Source organism: Equus asinus, chromosome 9, assembly GCF_041296235.1.
Source record: "Equus asinus isolate D_3611 breed Donkey chromosome 9, EquAss-T2T_v2, whole genome shotgun sequence".
NCBI classification, from domain to species: Eukaryota; Metazoa; Chordata; class Mammalia; order Perissodactyla; family Equidae; genus Equus; species Equus asinus.
The window spans coordinates 91763380-91780363 of record NC_091798.1 but is presented as its reverse complement, the minus strand read 5'-3'; the positions used below and the strand labels follow the sequence as shown (position 1 = coordinate 91780363).

General features: G+C 44.2%; 1 protein-coding gene across 4 annotated transcripts in view; it reads left to right on the top strand.

Annotated features, from left to right (window-relative positions):
* The window catches only part of SV2C (synaptic vesicle glycoprotein 2C), a 208806-nt gene that overhangs the window by 49658 nt on the left and 142164 nt on the right, over positions 1-16984 (top strand). The gene's annotated exons all lie outside the window — the stretch shown is intronic.

The window sequence follows — 16984 nt, the reverse complement described above, 5'->3', positions numbered from 1 at the left end:
TCAAAAATCTATTTCAAATCGTATTAATATTTAAATTACATGTGTTAAAGATAATGTGATTTCTCTGTAAAATATCTAGATAGCAGACTTGATTTTTATTTTAAAGTTACCATGCACGCAAGGTTCATATTGTTAGGAACCTGTAGTTAACGCTCCCACTTATTTCCCATGTGGGAGAGAAAATAAAAAGGCCGAGACACATGCGCCCAGTGGAATATCCCCAATAACATAAGAGTCCACTTCAAACACTCGGGCCAGAAGTCACCAGCACTCCAAACCCCGTCTGCTAAGCATACCTCAGAGAACGTGTTTACGAGCATATTAAATCTTCATGTGTTTCAGAGTCTGTGAAAGAGAGTAAGAAAACTTACTATCTTTATTTCCAAGGGGCTTTTTAAAACTAAAGCTTGAAAAACAAAAGTATACAACTGTTTTTGTGGAAACCTAGTAACTTTATTAGGTAATGTTAAAATCATGGATGCTGAGAAATTTTCCGTGTGAAAAAAAATTAAATACCATTTCCTGACTTGCCCTGTGACAACACAAGAGAGAGAATCCTGAATGAGAAAAGGATTTGCATCTTATTCGTCTGACATGTGTGTCTTTCATATGACCCCCTCCTAGCGATGTTTCCTTCATCACTGAACTGAAAGATGCAAACGCACCAGAGCAGACTGAGGGCGAAGAGGGGGAGAGGCATAGTTTGCATGTTTTTGCTGGTAGCCTCATTTGTGTGTTCAACCATCAGAGCGCAGAACATCATTCGCAGGAGGGTCCTCAATCGTTTGTCAAATTGATCTTTTCAGCATACCTGTTTTGTGTCTAGCACTGTATTTTGTTTTTGTTTCTTTCCTTTAATGAGCAAGTATACCCACTGTAAGCCTAGGCATCAAAATATTTATCAAGATTTTTCTAAAGGACTATGTCAGGAGAATATTTTAAGAAGATAGATCCTTAGAAATATATCCACACAAATATTTAATAATTGCAGGCTTACATTTAGAATAAAAATCTTTCCATGTTATGATCCTAACTTTTATACTGAAAACATTTCAGAAAAGTCTAAGCTAATCTTGTCCTTGTGCCTTTATCTTCTTGGTGCTGAATGGAAGCACGGGATCCCACATGGTTCTCTCATCAGTCTGTCCTGTAGACCTGTAAACCCTGATGTTGTTATGAACCCCCAGGTGGCGTTCAGAAGTGTAGATAATGCTGTGGAACAACGGGAGCACAGACATTTTCATCTTTCCATAAATGTTGCCTGCTTTAGTGAATTAGAAATGTGTCCCCAGGAGTGCATAGTTTCACTCAGTGTTGTGAGTCCCCAACAGAAGCATCTTAATGGTTTCATAACTGTGCCCTCCAGACTTGCATTTCAATTATTTTGCCATTGTAATTTCACTTATAATTGCATTCTAGCGCGATCTTTTTTAGACAAGCGTTTAAATTGTTTTGCCATTTTCATTTCATCGAATAATAGCTTTGTAATATAATTACCACACTAAGTCATAGCAATGGGATCAAAATGCAAGAAGGAAAGATGTGTGACCCATGTTTGGTGGCATTTGAGGGATATAGATTTGCAAAATTTCTCATTTGCTACTAAGCATTGTGTCATTTTTCTCAAGGAAGACCAGAAACAAAAAATGTGAACCAATTTATGTTTTAATTATTTGGGAGATAGACCCTCTCTTTGTGTTTGCTAGAAGATTGACGTAAAGGTGGCTCAGGGCACACCGTGTGTGTGTGTGGTCTGTGTGTATCTATAACCTTGTTAACTGGGCTGTGAAGAAATTAGGGTAAATAATTATCTAATGAGCTGCTCTTTGGGGCCATGAGCGCAGTCATTCTAAGACACTCCATTCTCTATTCCCGAAGCCTGTTTATGGAACACTTATTATGTGCGAAGCACAGTGTTACCTGAGCGGGTAACAGGACAAAAAGAGGCAAGGATTCTGCACCTAAGGAAGTTATAGTCTAGGATGGAGGAATCATAAATGTCTGCAGATTACCAGGACAAGGAAGCAAGTACCCATAGCCGTGAGAGAAATGTAAATAGAGACTTCAGGCTGGGAGACCGCGTCATGGTAAGGACCTAACTAAGGCTGTGGAGAGAAGGCATGGACTTGAGAGCTGTTCCAGGGGTCAAGTCGGCAAGGATTTGGCCATCATTTAGTTTGGAAGGGGGAGGAAGCAAGTGGTTAATGAAAGGAAGGCAATTCATCAAATTAAATAATGTGAGAGTACAGGTTTTAGCATGAGGGAGAAAGAGGAAAGGTTTAGTTTTAGGCTTCTCACTTTGAGATCCTTGGGGGTGTCTGAAGAGCAGTGCCCAGTGGGCTCTGTGCCATTTGGGATCCATCTCATTTGAGATGAAACTGCCAAGGACCTTAACCAGGGAGAGGGCGGTTTCCTGCTGAACTCTATTTATGGGCTGGTGGTAAGGAAGATGGAGAAAGAGAAGCCAGAAGGAGGCGCAGGCGGGAGAGAGGGGAGGTCTGGACAGTGGCTGGGAGAAGGAAGGGCCGTGTAACTTAGGCTTGCGGGAAAGGCTGGCGCGGGTTTCTCAGGTCTGCATTTAAGTTGTTACTGGTGCTGCCAGTGGCTCTTAAGAGGAAGACAATGTGCAAGGCAAAGTGAATAAACGATTCTGTAGCTAAATAACAAGAAAAAACTTTTTAAATCTTATCTGGAATATCTGTGACTTCAGTTGCCACTCTGGTCTTACAATAGTTTCTGTGTTTGATAAAGCAGTAATTATGGAGTGGCCATTATGTGTGGGGTGTGGCCCAAGGCTCTGTAAGGAAGATTGAGATGAATAAGGCTTGGTTCCTGTTGTCAGGGGAAATCATATTTTCCAGCTGTTGGTGTCTTAGTGATTTAGGCAAACCCCGTCATCTTAACAGTGAGGGTAGGAGACCTGGAGAGTGTGGGGAACGTGCCTTGTCCGTGCTGGGTATTGGCTGAGAGAGACTGTAGACCACATGTGCCACTTCTCCCAACTCTCACTCACACGTTCCTTCCCGGGTGTCTAACATTTCCGTTTAAAGTCCTCTTGATTGGGTTTACTCCTGGAAGAATACAAGACTCTCAATTATTGGCAAAAATAGACTGCTCTGGTATTTCAAGCAATGACCTAGAAATTCACCGTTTTTTGTGGACTCCAAAACTGTAATTACCTGTCGAAGTTACACATTTTTCTCCCTTTTCCAAAACCCTAAAAGAAGATGTTGCCTGCTTTTTACTTATAGGCAGTACATAATGGCAACAGGCACAAATGAGAAATCTGATTGCCTCTGAGAATTAACCTGTAAAATCAGCCATACTGCTAAGTCGTCTGAAAGGGGCAGAGCAGCAGAAGTTAAAATAAAGAGAGGGAATGTGAGCCCCATGGCACCACGGGTTTTGTCTGTGTTGTTAACTACTGTATCCCCCTGCCCAGATCAGTGCCTGGTACGTAATAGAATCTCAACCAATATTGGTTGAATGAATGAATGACAGCCTCTGAGATCGTTAACACTTTGAGACCTCGTTGATGATATAGGTATATCTACAGTAAGAATGTGTTATTTCGAATGGGAATTCATCGGTAGTGGAGGAACACAAGAGGGAAAGCCACAGATGCAGATGTTGGCAGTGCCCTTCTAAATGCTGCTCAGGGTTGGGGTGCCCCGAACTAAGGACTTAACCTATGTGGTTTGGGGGCCACATGGATCCCTATGGTAGGGAAGGCTGCATTAGGCCTGGAGTCCATGAAGACATGAACCCGTAGCAAAGACCTGTCGTTCTAATGCATCAAAGCAAGTTGATTTCAAATTCAGCTTTCTCTAGAGTTTGCCCGTCAAGAATGTGCCTGCCAAGGACGCCAGTTGTCTTGGCAATTCAGTTTTTCATTTTAGTTAACCTATTGGCATTCTGGTTTTTTCCATCTGTCATGGTGAGGTTGGCTATTAGGAGTCTGCTTCTCCCATAGATCTGTCCTGGGCGTGTGTGACATGTTCAGTTTCTGAATGTGTAGGACCAACGTCCAGACCAGGACTGGACCAAGGTAGCTAGCACCCTGGGAGGCCCACCTCGGCGGTCACCCGGGATTCCCAGAGAAATATCCTATCTGCAGTACATCCCAGTTTTCCTTTAAAACATCTACAATATTAGCTGGAGTGATTGGCATATTGGGCAAAATCAGAGGTAGACCAAGAACATCAAAGCTTTAAGATGAAGATGTTTGTAGATGCGAATGGAATTTTACTTGACATTTTTCTTTCATTTTTGGAAACTCTTGAAAGTTTTAAAAAATATTTCTAAATAATTCTAGAATAAATATGTATTTTTGTGAGTTTAGGACATATTTTTAGCTAGAAATGGAGCCAAATCTTTTATTGACAACTATAATGTTCATTCAACAAAAATTTATTGAGCGCCTACTATACAACAAGCACTATTTTAAACTCTAGAGGTACAATAGTAAGCAAAACAAAAAAAAATCTATGGTAGACTTTAAGCATGTCTTTTAACCTCTCTTTCTGTAGTTTTTGCCTGGATGGGGGAATTCCTTGGAACATGCAGAATTCTCCCTCTCTCTTTTTTTCCCTTTGCCACTTATAGAAAGGGTCGTTTCCTTGAAGGCTGAGCTGGATGGATCTGACCTGAACCATCAAACCTAATTTCTCTTTCTCCATCCTGCTATATGCTCCTTTATTCCTTTAGGTATTAACAGAAGAAATATGCTGGTGGGGTTTCTCACTGCTTTATCTCTAAATGTCTGTTTTTTTTTAAACCCAGCTTCAAGTTTCTGAGATCTCCCTTTTTTTAGTCCCATTGACTGTTGCTCGCCACTAGCCTGCAGGCGTAGTGCAGGGACTGGCTGACTGTGCGTTGAGCCGACCTTTGTAGGGTGTGTGTCCGCCCTGCCCGTGCTGCCAGGGAGAGCAGCACAACCCAGCTGATAACAAAGAGTGACGCAGTTTTTCCTTTTAGCTTTATTCCAAGATTTTGATCATTTGACGTCTGAGTGTGCTCTCAATTTTAAGACACATAGCCTTGTACCCTAAAAGCATGGGCTGCCCCTTTCAGGATCCGCAAGTCTGTCCTCTGCCCAATCCCTTGGCCATCCACGGCTACCTCGGCGTCTTGGAGGGAGGCTTGATCTCCGTTTTGTGTGCGCTCTCTGGTCCTGTTTAACTTCTCAGCTGTCACAGTGGTCCTAATCGGAATTACAAAGTTCTTGGCTCCTGGAGAACATCCTGTCCACCAACACTAGCAGAATCTTATTTGGATTCATTATTGCCAAATTGGAAAAGAAGACTCAATAATTCATGGCCATTGTATTCCTGGATCCTGTCTCCTCTGGTGTTCCACCTTCTCCTGAGAGAAGCAAAGTTTATGACAGCTGAATGGAATTGGGCCAGTAGCTTGAAAAGATTTTTCCATCCACAGAGTCAGCAATCCATTTTCACAGGACAGGAGTGAACAGAAACTCCAGGCTACGTTCCTGAAACTTGTCAATAAATAGCGTCCTGGGACTGAGAGTGTGATGGTAAATGTCCTTCTGCCACCCAAAGGGTCACTGGGGTCACAGTACAGCTTTGAACCTGAAGGCTGATTCTTGCATCCTGAATCCCTGTATCCTACATCCTGGGACATTCCTGGACGAGGATTCTGATTCACCAGGAGTACTGGCCTTTCGCGTCCTGATTCAGTCTGGGACTCTCCCTGGAGTCACTGGAGAACTTACCGATGTGATGTCAGTTGGATAATTGGTTGATTGTGGACTTTGGTTTAAATAAGGTGGTCTGGATTGTTAATCATCTAATAAGTGCCTCAAGCCAAATATAAACTATACAGACGTGTAGGTTTGAATTCCAAACACCAAGACACGGTTGCACCCTTTCTTGGGAAATCTAACCTCTCAATATTTGCACATACAAGAGCTTTTAGAGGACCTCAGCTTCCTGCGGAAGGCTTCAGAAACTGAGAAACTGCTTGATTACATTCATCTTGAGGAATTAGTCTGATAAATTACTGAAGTAAGTATTCCCAACCCACATATTTGCAAACTGACGTTCTTACCTTAAACTTAGGAATTTCCTGTTGGCCTTTTTAAGATTGTGAGCGAAAGAGTAAAAGAGGTCTCTGAGTATAGTTCTTACCTTCAATTTCAACACTGAGGTCTCTAATCAAATACAAAATGATGAGGAAACAATGGCTTCTTCCAGTGAAAATTTTTTTATGTAAGGAATTTGCTTAAAAAGAGAAAGCAATGATCTTTAAATTATTTTCACATCTCTCTAACAAAGCCTAAGATGATAAATTTTAAGTTATGTGTAGTTTCCCACAATAAAAAAAAGGCAGTCTACTTGTGCATATTAGGAATGAGGAAATACTTCTAAATATTGGAAGATTGCTTATTTCTGCCATTAAATTTCTTTTCACTCTCAAGGCAGCGCCTGGAAACAGAGAAGCTGACAGCTGAGAAGTGCTGAAAGTCCTAATGGAAGCACTTTCCGTAGCCAGCTTGCATTGTGGGGCTGCCATGTGCAGTTCTGCAGGTTGTGACCTGCACCAAGGCACCTGGCTGGTGGTGAGGGGGTACTGGAATCCAGCCCTCCTTCTACTCACCAAGCCATTGCCCCTGGCTTGGGGCTGTTTCCACCTGCCTTCAGGAAGGGATGACTTTTGCTAATTCTTCTGTTTCCAGGAGGCTCCATTTGTCATCTACCCAGTTGAACACCTTTTCCCAATGAACATGCCTTCTATGCCAGGAGGCTCTGTGACTTTGGGATCAACACCAGTTAGTGGGGACCCTGAGGAGATTCGAAAGGAAGAGGGAGATAAGAAAACATGGTCTTTACACAGAATTCGAAATATGATGTACATCCGAAAATAAAAAAAAAAAAAAAGAAAGAAACCATGGTCTTACCCTTCCAAGAACTTATGGCAGATTCAGAATCTTCCAAAAAGGGAGAAGATCAAAGAGAAGATCAAAACTAACGCGCAGATGTAACTCAGGAGGCGCCCCCTCAGCAGTTACAGTTGGATATTAAGTCCAGTCAGATTAGAGGGAGGTTTATTTTAGCACATTGCATATCTAGCAAGCTTAAAATATTTGGGAAATGTTGAGAAATGAGGGATTTTCATGTTTGTAAACGCACTGGATTTTACTTTATTTATTTTTTTAATTTATTTTTTATTGAGGTCATATTGTTTTATAACGTTGTATAAGTTTCAAGTGCACATCATTGTATTTTGACTTCTGTGCAGACTACATCATGTTCACCACCAAAAGTCTAGTTTTCATCCGTCACTGTGCACATGTGCCCCTTTCCCCCTCTCACCCTCCCCCTGCCCTCTTCTCCTCTGGTAACCACCAGTCTGCTCTCTGTGTCTATGTGTTTGTTTGTTGTTATTGGTTTTTTTTAATCTTCCATATATGAGTGAAATCACACAGTATTTGGCTTTCTCCCTCTGACTTACTTTGCTTAGCATGATACCTCAAGGTCCATCCATCTTGTTGCAAATGGCAAGATTTCATCTTTTTTATGGCTGAGTAATATTCCATTGTGTATGTATATCACATCTTCTTTATGCATTCATCTGTTGATGGGCACTTAGGTTGTTTCCAAGTCTTGGCTATTGTGAATAAAGCTGCAGTGAACATAGGGGTGCAGATATCTTTTCAAATTAGTGTTTTTGTGTTCTTTTGATAAATACCCAGAAGTGGAATTGCTGGATCATATGGTAGTTCTATTTTTAATTTTTTGAGGAATCTCCATACTGTTTTCCACAGTGGCTGCACCAGTTTGCATTCTCACCAGCAGTGTATGAGGGTTCCCTTTTCTCCACATCCTCTCCAACACTTGTTATTTCTTGTCTTTTTAATAATAGTCATTCTGACAGGTGTGAGGTGATATCTCATTGTAGTTTTGATTTGCATTTCCCTAATAATTTGTGATGTTGAGCATCTTTTCATATGTCTGTTGACCATCTGTATATCTTCTTTGGAAAAATGTATGTTCAGATCATCTGCCCATTTTTTAATTGGGTTGTTTGTTTTTTTGTTGTTGAGTTGTATGAGTTCTTTATATATTTTGGAGATTAACCCCTTAGCAGATATATGATTTGCAAATATCTTCTCCCAAGATATTTGCCAAAGCAATCCTGAGAAAAAAAGAATGAAGTTGGAGGTATCACATGCCCCGATTGCAAAATATACTACAAATAATCAAAACAGCATGGTACCAGCACAAAAACAGACACACAGACCAATGGAACAGAATTGAGAGCCCAGAAATAAACCCACGCCTCTGTGGACAGCTAATCTTTGACAAAGGAGCCAAGAACATGCTATGGAGAAAGGAAAGTCTCTTCAATAAGAAAAAACTGCTGGGAAAACTGGAAAGCCACATGCAAAAGAATGGAAGTAGACCATTATCTTACACCATGCACAAAAATTAACTCAATAGGGACTAAAAACTTGCATGTAAGACCTGAAACCATAAAACTCCTAGGAGAAAACATAAGCAGTATGCTCTTCGACATTAGCTTTAGCAGTATGTTTTTGAATATGTCTCCTCAGGCAAGGGAAACAAAAGAAAAAATAAAGAAATGGGACTACATCAAACTAAAAAGCTTCTGCACAGCAAAGGAACCATCAACAAAATGAAAAGACAACCCACCAATTGGGAGAAGATATTTGCACTGCATTTTAATGACTTGGAACAATAGAATTAGAGAGAATGCATCTAGAAGGGATGCTGGGGCAATGAAAAATGGTGTCATGGGAGGGTTTCAGGTCCCACTCCCAACCTGGGAGCATGCATGTATCTGTGGCCCAGAAATTGCTGCATTTTGTTTTGGAAAAAAAAAAAATTACCAGGAAATGACATTTACAACTTTCATCAGTCATAAATTTCATTGTCTTAAGGTTCCTATTTTACTCATTCCAAAATCCGACACCAGGAATTTTCTCTCTAAGGAACAGGGGGAACCCCGTTGCCTGTAAGGCAGTATGATTGAGTCTCTTCCACCTGGGGCTTGTTTGGCTCAGCAGGACTGGTGGCGCTTGGCTTCTCTAGAGCCACCCCCCACCCTCTGTGTTGAGCCTCAGAGACAGGATAAGCCTCCTCTTTTTATCCCGCAGAGGCAGCCCGGCGCTGGAGAGTCTGGGTGGAGAGCTGGGCAGCCCCGAGGCTCAGAGCCCAGGACAGCCCAGGAGGAAATTTCCAGATCTGATCTGATCTTGATCGTAGCTGGGTTTTCCTTCCAACACTAACCTCTGTATCTGGCATCTCAGGGGCAAGAAGTGCAGCCAAAACTAAAATTAGGGGAATGGGCATATTAAAGAAGTGCTCCCTTCAGTCTCTGAAGGAGGGTCCTTGGGGGAGGCCAGGACGGGGTGCCCTTGGGTGGTGGGAATGGAGCCTGTGCAGATTTCATACTTTGTCCACTTTATCTGCTTGTCTCACAGACTTGCTTTCACACTGCCTCCCCTAGTAACTTAGCATCATTGTCCTTAATAACTGACATCAGTATAATTACCATTTTTTTAAAAAAGGAAAGAAAAGACCCTGCTTTAGGACCTTGGACTGTCCTGGTTATGCCACTGATGAGGGAGTGCTCACCCAAGATAAGACCCACCAACCTACATGTGGCCAGGCTGGGGCGTGGTGGACTGGTCAGCATCCATCTGTGCCCTCACGTCCCCCCAGCAACCTCATAAAAAGGGAGGGAAAGGAAGAAGAGTGTCCTCTTTCCTGAAGCCCAGGGAGCTGCTCATGGAGAGAAGGACCGAGCCAACCACCAGGCGCTTTTGCAGCGAAGACGGCCTCGGAGCAGCTAGGATGCAGTTTGCACTCCCACAGCATCCTTGGTTAGTGCCTGGGAGAGGAGTTCTGTTTAGATGCACAGCACAGGATCAGGCTCTTCGCAGAGAAGGTAAAGGGGCTGCTTAACGCTGGTGTGCACTTCGTGAGTCAGGAAGAGAGGGTGTGAAGGCTGGGCGTTGCTCTGCGTGACACGGGGTGTTCATAAGGTGCTTTCCAGCCTTCTTCTAAGAGACTGAGATTTTTTTGTTGTTCTTCGGAGAAACAAGCATTTTGGGAATATTTCTGTTGCGTTTGAATTACCAAAGATCAATACAGCAAATAAATTATACATTCCTGATGGCTTTTGGTATTCAAATTTGGGTATTTATAGTGTCCAAAGAGAAGAGAATAAGTTGTTTTAAGTAAAATCTTTACCAAGAATATCTTTGTCCTGGAGAGGGATTTGCATGAACCAAAGTGAGATGAAATCTATGTCCCTTTTCTGCAAAGAGGCTGACTCCACGTGGCGGGAAGGCCGCCCCTAACTAGTTAATATGAATATAATGTGCCACCAAAGGGAGGAGAGAGCCGGGGTGAGGGCTCACGTTTTAAGCTCCCAAGCTAGTTTCGGGATGGGGTCCTTTTGCCCTCCCAATGACTAAGTGAAACCAGCTCTACCCGAGGGGCCTCTCCTGCCCTCCTGGGAGGTGGTGATGCCCTTGTCAGTGGGAGAGCAGGAGGGGGCATATTAGGAGAGGCTCAGGGAGCGGGCTGTTATCTCCAGATTCAAGAATCCCGTTTACCTCTCTGGCCTTGTGTGTGTTCTTTCCCCCCAACCCTTCTGGGACCATATCCTTTTATGTCGCCATCCTTGGCTTCTATAGGCTCACTCAGGGTGGATCAGCAAAGAGATTTCTACCACACTCAGGAAAAACCTCCGAAGATTCAGGATGAACAGGAAAACACAGTGTGTTCACTCGGTGTGGAAGGCAAGGCTGCCGTCGCTCCAGCAAATGCCTCCTGTCAGTGACGGAGCTAAAGCGTAAGGAAGATGCTTCGCCCATTGTGAAGGAGGGAAATCGACGGACAGGAGCAAGTTGTGTGATGGTTAATGACGTTCAAAATTGGAAGGAGGGATGATAAATTGGATAGCAAAAAGCAAAAGGTAAAACAAAACAAGAAAAACCAAATAATAAACCAAAAAAGAAATTTTAAAACAAGAAAAAATTCTGATACCTCCTACAACATGGGTGAACCTTGAAAACATGCTAAGTGAAATAAGCCAGACCCAAAAGAACAAAAGATTATATGATTCCACTTATGTGAATTATCTAGAAGAGGCCAATTCATTGAGACAGAGATAGGGTTGGAATATGAGGGCTGCAGGCAGAGAGAGTGGCGAGTTACTGCTTAATAGTTTCTATTTGGAGTGATGAAAATGTTTGAAGAGAGATGGAGGTGATGGTTGCACAGCATTGTGAATGTAATTAATGCCACTGAATTATACTTAAAAATGGCTAAAATGGCAGATTTTGTGTTATATAAGTTTTAACAGAATACAAAAAGAAAAGAGAGAAAACAGTTAGAAGGAAGCCCTTTTGGAGGTGGTTGGGTGCTCCGAGCCATCTTCAGAGATGGATGGCGTTCACCTGTCTCCTGTGTTGGAGGAGATACTGGAACTGGCCGTGAGTCCTAGACAGATAAAAATGTAAGAACAGAGGGGCCAGCCCAGTTGCATAGTGGTTAGGTTCACACGCTCTGCTTCGTGGCCTGGGGTTCATGGTTTCGGGTCCTGGGCCCAGACCTGCACACCGCTTATCAAGCTATGCCGTGGTGGCGTCCCACATACAAAATAGAGGAAGATTGGCACAGATGTTAGCTCAGGGACAATCTTCCTCACCAAAAAAAAAAAAAAAGCAAAGAGAGAGAGAACAGAGCAGCTTTTCCTGCCCCGTTTCTTGCAGTTCCGCAGGGATCAGGGTCCTGATGGGGCTCCAGTTCTTTGTCAATAGTAGCTGCTCCTGTAGCTTCCTCAGGGATTCCAGAGTAATTCTGGTCATGGGTTTGCTGTAATGGCCTCCCACTGAGAATGTTCTGGATTGCTGAATTCCTTTTGAGCCTCTTGGGGAATGTTTGAGAGTAGAGGGAGAGATTTGGGTGTGGACAAGTGATTCTACTTAAAATCCAGAGGGGAACGAATATATAACCTGGAACATTCTGTAGGCAATTTTTAGTTCACTGGGAATCTGATAAATAGTCATTAGATTAGTAAGTATGATTTCGCTTATGTAACTTTTTTGAGAAGTGAGGTATTTATTTAGATGGATAAAGCTTCTCTCTAAAAGTCAAGCGCTCTTCTTGTCTAAGCCCATCTTTTAAGTGGAAATCAAAATGTTTTATGTTATTTCTAAATGGATCATATACAATTTAAATGCTTCCCGATGATTCAGGGCGTCTATTTCTATTCTTTATACAATACTTCATTTTTTCTTTACCCCCTTCCATCATCCTGTCACTGCTGCCATTGTACCTGCCTCTAATCATCCCCTGAGGTTTCTGTGCTGTGGATGAGGAAGCTAGATACCTAGGCTTCTTAAGAATCATGTTACAGATGAGCAAACAGACCATGAGGAGGAGCCGAGAGCCCCCAAGTAGTGGCTCGACTTGACAGCTGGGGCTTTGTACCAGATATTCGGGGTGTCCAAAAGCTGGGGCTTTGTACCAGATATTCGGGGTGTCCAGAAACCACATTCAGGGCTCTGGCTAAGTATGCACAGGAAGCACACTGGAAGTTTGGCTTTTGGTCTGTTACTCTGTATCTTTTTTTCCAGTCGCAAACAGCTCTCTGTGGATAAGGCTGGGCTCCGCTGTGCACCAGTTATCCCTTGAAAAAGAGAAGTCAGGGAGCCGGCTTACATTATTGTTACGGGTTAGGGCAGGGTATAAATAAGTGGTTTAAGAGTTTAGGATAAATGTAAGGTAAATTTAAGGTTTTGAAATTTTGACTTCTTTCTTCTGTGTAACATGGTCACTGGCCATGACTATGATCTTTCATTCTCTGGGCTCCCTTCCTAAAGGGTCTTTGGGATGGAGACTCTTGTCCCTTCCTGACATTGCTCTTCTGATCACTCCGGGGGAAGGGGTGGAGGGCTGTGTCGCATCGCATCTCTGCTCACAGTGCTTGCCAGTCAGTGTATAGACTAATTTCAACTCCTTGGAATGGCATTTGAAGCTCTCCGCGATCTGCGTCTGATCTATTTTTCCAGTCTTATCTGCCACCCACTCCCCTTTTGCACTCCCCTTTTGCAGTAGTGCAAAATCTGGGTCATTAGAGCCGCCAGCTAAAATACAGGATGCCCAGTTAAATTTGAATTTGAGATATTTTTGTATAAATGTCTCATATAATATTTGGGATATACTTATATTAAGCTATTATTTGTTTACCCGAAATTCCTATTTAACTGAGCAGAATGTGTTTTTATTTGCTAATCTGACAGCCCTGCTGGCAGTGGTGATGACAGCAGGGGCAGGGGGATTAGAGACTGTTCTCTGCCTTCTGTGTGTCAGGCATCATGTCACTTATATTAATTTCACTATCTCGTTTAGTCCGAATCACGTCCAATCTCAGACCTTCTGAATCATGCTAGGCAATGGCCCTGGGAAACTGTGTATGTTTTATAAGCATCCCAGGCGATTCTTCTTCAAAGAGTCAGGTTCAGAAACACCGTGACCTAGACCAGTGCTTCTCAGAGGGAAATGCACAGACAAGCCCCCTGAGGGTGCAGGTTTTGATACGGCACGCCTGGAGTGGGGCCTGAGCTGCTTCATGCCAACAAGCTCCCAGGTGATGCTAAAGCTGGTACTTCTGAACCCCTTTGATCAGCACTGTCTTAGGTCCCCCATCCATGAAGCAGCAGCATCCCCAAAAACTGTGACCACGAAGGTTAGAAATGATATTACGATTTTAAACAATGGAGGGGGGACGATGATGTAAGTGGGAGTGTTTTCCTTATTCACCAATATACAGTAACATGCATCAAAAGGGAGCTTTCTGTGCCATTTTTGAGGAAAGGTTTTCTTTCCAAAAAGTGAATCTCATCCACAGCTGAGAGACGCACATTTGTTTTTTATTCCACTGCAAGGGGTATTGACTTCTGTACGCCAGTCTTCCTCCTATGCAGTGGGGGGCCTCACAGTCTCTGACCACATTTACAGCCCTGCATCCCAGAATGGACCCCAGCTGTGCAGGGCACAGTGTGACTCTGCTTTGTGGAAATCGTTTCTCAGTGCCAGAGCCGTGGTGATACAATTATGGTGTGACTCTGTCAGGTTTCTTTTCCCCTCCTATCTACATGAAATTAAATGGCTTTTCTGAGGGTAACTTGGTTTTCTCAGCAGAAACTAGTTAAATCAGAAATATTAAAACTACCACTGTGTTAAAAGAACTGAAAACTGGAAGAATTACCCAAAGTGCTCACAGAGACAAAAGAAAGTCCTGCGGGAATCAGTTCAGCTGTAACACACACCCCCAAAGGGAGGCAGGCTTTGTATGTGAGAGGTGGCTGGCTTCTCACCGCCTTCCGTCTGTTTATTTAATTATCTATTTACTTTTCTAATTAATAGATTGGAGATGTCTTTGTGAAATGCCACCTTTCAAAATTTAGCAGTTCTCTCACGGAAAGAGCACCAGCAGGGGCTCATCCACTTCATTCATTCCCCCACTCCTTACTGAGTCCGGCGAGACGCTGCACTCTGCTCTGTGACGGTCACAGAGGTCAGCCAGACAGAAAGAACCCTGTACACGAGGCGGTTGTGTTCAGAGCGGCTGGGAACCAGGACCGAGAGGTTCCTTCTGTCTGAGGGAGGCATGGACTTAGCCGAGGCTTCAGGAGGTGGTGGTGTTTGAGCCAAGCTCTGAACTGTGGTTAGAGTTTGGACTTTTTCAGAGATGAGGGTGGAGAAACGGCGCTTCTGAGGGAACGGACTGAGCGAAGGCACAGAGGCAGGACAGTCTTGGAATAGATTGCGGGTTGATGTTGTTGCAGTGGAACGTACACAGACGGGAGCAGTTGGAAAGGTGCAGGGGTGGGGGGCTGGCTACCTGCTCGCGGAGAGCTTTAGATGAGTGTATTCTGGTGCGGGTGGGGAGCCCTTGAGGAGGTAGCAGAGAATCCATGCTTCCAGAACTCTCATTCAGGAGACTGCTGTGTTTGGAATGGATGGGAGTGGAGCAAGCTGGCGGTCAGTTAAGGTTCATTTGCATTTGAATGGTCCAGCCAGTAGGTGGGTGAGGGCAGAGGGACTGTGGAGGAGAGGGTGTTTTCCAGTGAATTCCTGGACCTTCGCAACCGACTAGCCATGGGAGCAAGGGAGAGGAACACATCACATGGTACTGAGGCTTCACGCCCAGGTGTTGGGTTGGGTGGCAGTGCCTTAAATATAAATTGGAGTTCTGGGATTGGTGGGGAGGTGGGGAGAGCCAGTGTGTGGGAAGGAAGATGAGTTTGGTTACATGTACTGTGAGCACAAGAACTGAGTGTCTTATTCACACACTTCCCTTAGCGGGTAGCACAGAGCCTGGGTGGTAGGTTCCCAGTGAATTTCTGTGGAGTTTGAGGTGCCCACCAGGCTGCTCAGGAGAAACTGTCCAGGAGGGCGTTTGGATGTGGGTTCTGGGGCTTGATGGGGAACCAGCCCTAGAAATGGGCCTCGGAGGGACCTTGAATAGAGATGCCGAGCCCATACGAGAAGATAGTGCGTTGGAGGGGAGAGCGTGAGGAAGAGGGGATGGCCCACGACAGATCTTTAGTGCGTGCTTCGGGGGTGAAAGGAGAAAAGTCAGAAAATAAATGATGAAGGGTGGGAGAGGTCTCGGCTGCCTGGAGGCCACAAGCAGAAAGGGTCCCAGAACGGAGGAGTGGTCACTACTGAGAGCACTTCAGGGGGCCATGACTGAGGAGGGGACCTCAGGGACGGCAATGAGAAAACTCTTCCAGAGAGTGGATAGGACGGATGTCACATTAACTGCGACACTGAGTTTTAATGTATATTTTTAAAGGGAAGGAAGCAAATGAGTGTTAAGGTAGTGTGGTATATTTGTTTTGGCTAATACTTCTAATGAGGTAATTATACCATTGATTGGAGCAGCTGAAAAAATATTCATCATCTTCTGCAAGGGAGAAATTACAGATTTGTAGCCATTATCTAATCCTTCTGTGTCATTATGTGCCAATAATCACATCCGGAATACATATAGGAGATAAATTGGCAGACCAGGAGAGGACTGGGTTAGCTGCTACTATCTCATTTTATTTATTTCTCCAAATTGAAAACTGTGTCAGTGACTGGTACCTCTGGTTTAACCATAAAATAAACTTTGTTGAAATGTTCATGTTTAAGCTGACTAATAGCAATGATAAGTGGCACAGAATTGCCCAGGCCAGGGGTGTGGAGGGGACAAGCAGCTCCCAGCTGACCACTCCCTTGGGGTGAGCTGACTCAATCAGCGTGTCCTCTAAGACCACACTACAACTCTACCCCCTGGGTTTCTGCTGATCAGTAAAGAAGCCTCGTGTCCCCCCCACCACTTCCCCACACTGGGCACACTATGTTTATAATGCAGGGACCTGGGCATGTGGTGGTGGCTCCTGAAGACTCCCACTGCCCGCCACACAGTGTGTAGGATCCCAGATCGTCTTTTGTCAGAGTCACAAGGCAATGCATTGATCCCCCAGAGATGCCATTTTCCTCCCTTGGGGAGAAATGTATTCTTATAGCTGTGACATGAGAGTGCATCCTGGATGGACTGCTGTGAAGCCCATGGGAAAGCCTAGGAGAGGCTAGGAGATTTCTAGGTTCTCCTCAGAGTGAGGAGGGTGCTTCCTCCGGCCCCTCGGAGTGTCCTGAGCTGCTCCAGTTTGGTACCGTTCCCAGCACTTCCCCGGCTCAGATCCAGAAAGGAGTTCCCTCTTTCCCTAAGCTTCCTCATATCAAATGGATGGACTTGAGTCTGGAGGGTGAGCCCCACAAAATGTTAACCACCCCCTCCTCCTAAAATTGTATCTTCCTGTGACCTCAGCAGCTCATCATCCTTCTGGATGTCTCTCAGCTCTGCCAATACTCCTCCTGCGTTCTTCTCTCTGCCCCCTAAAGAGGGTCTTCCCAACGCTAAGCCCTTGGGG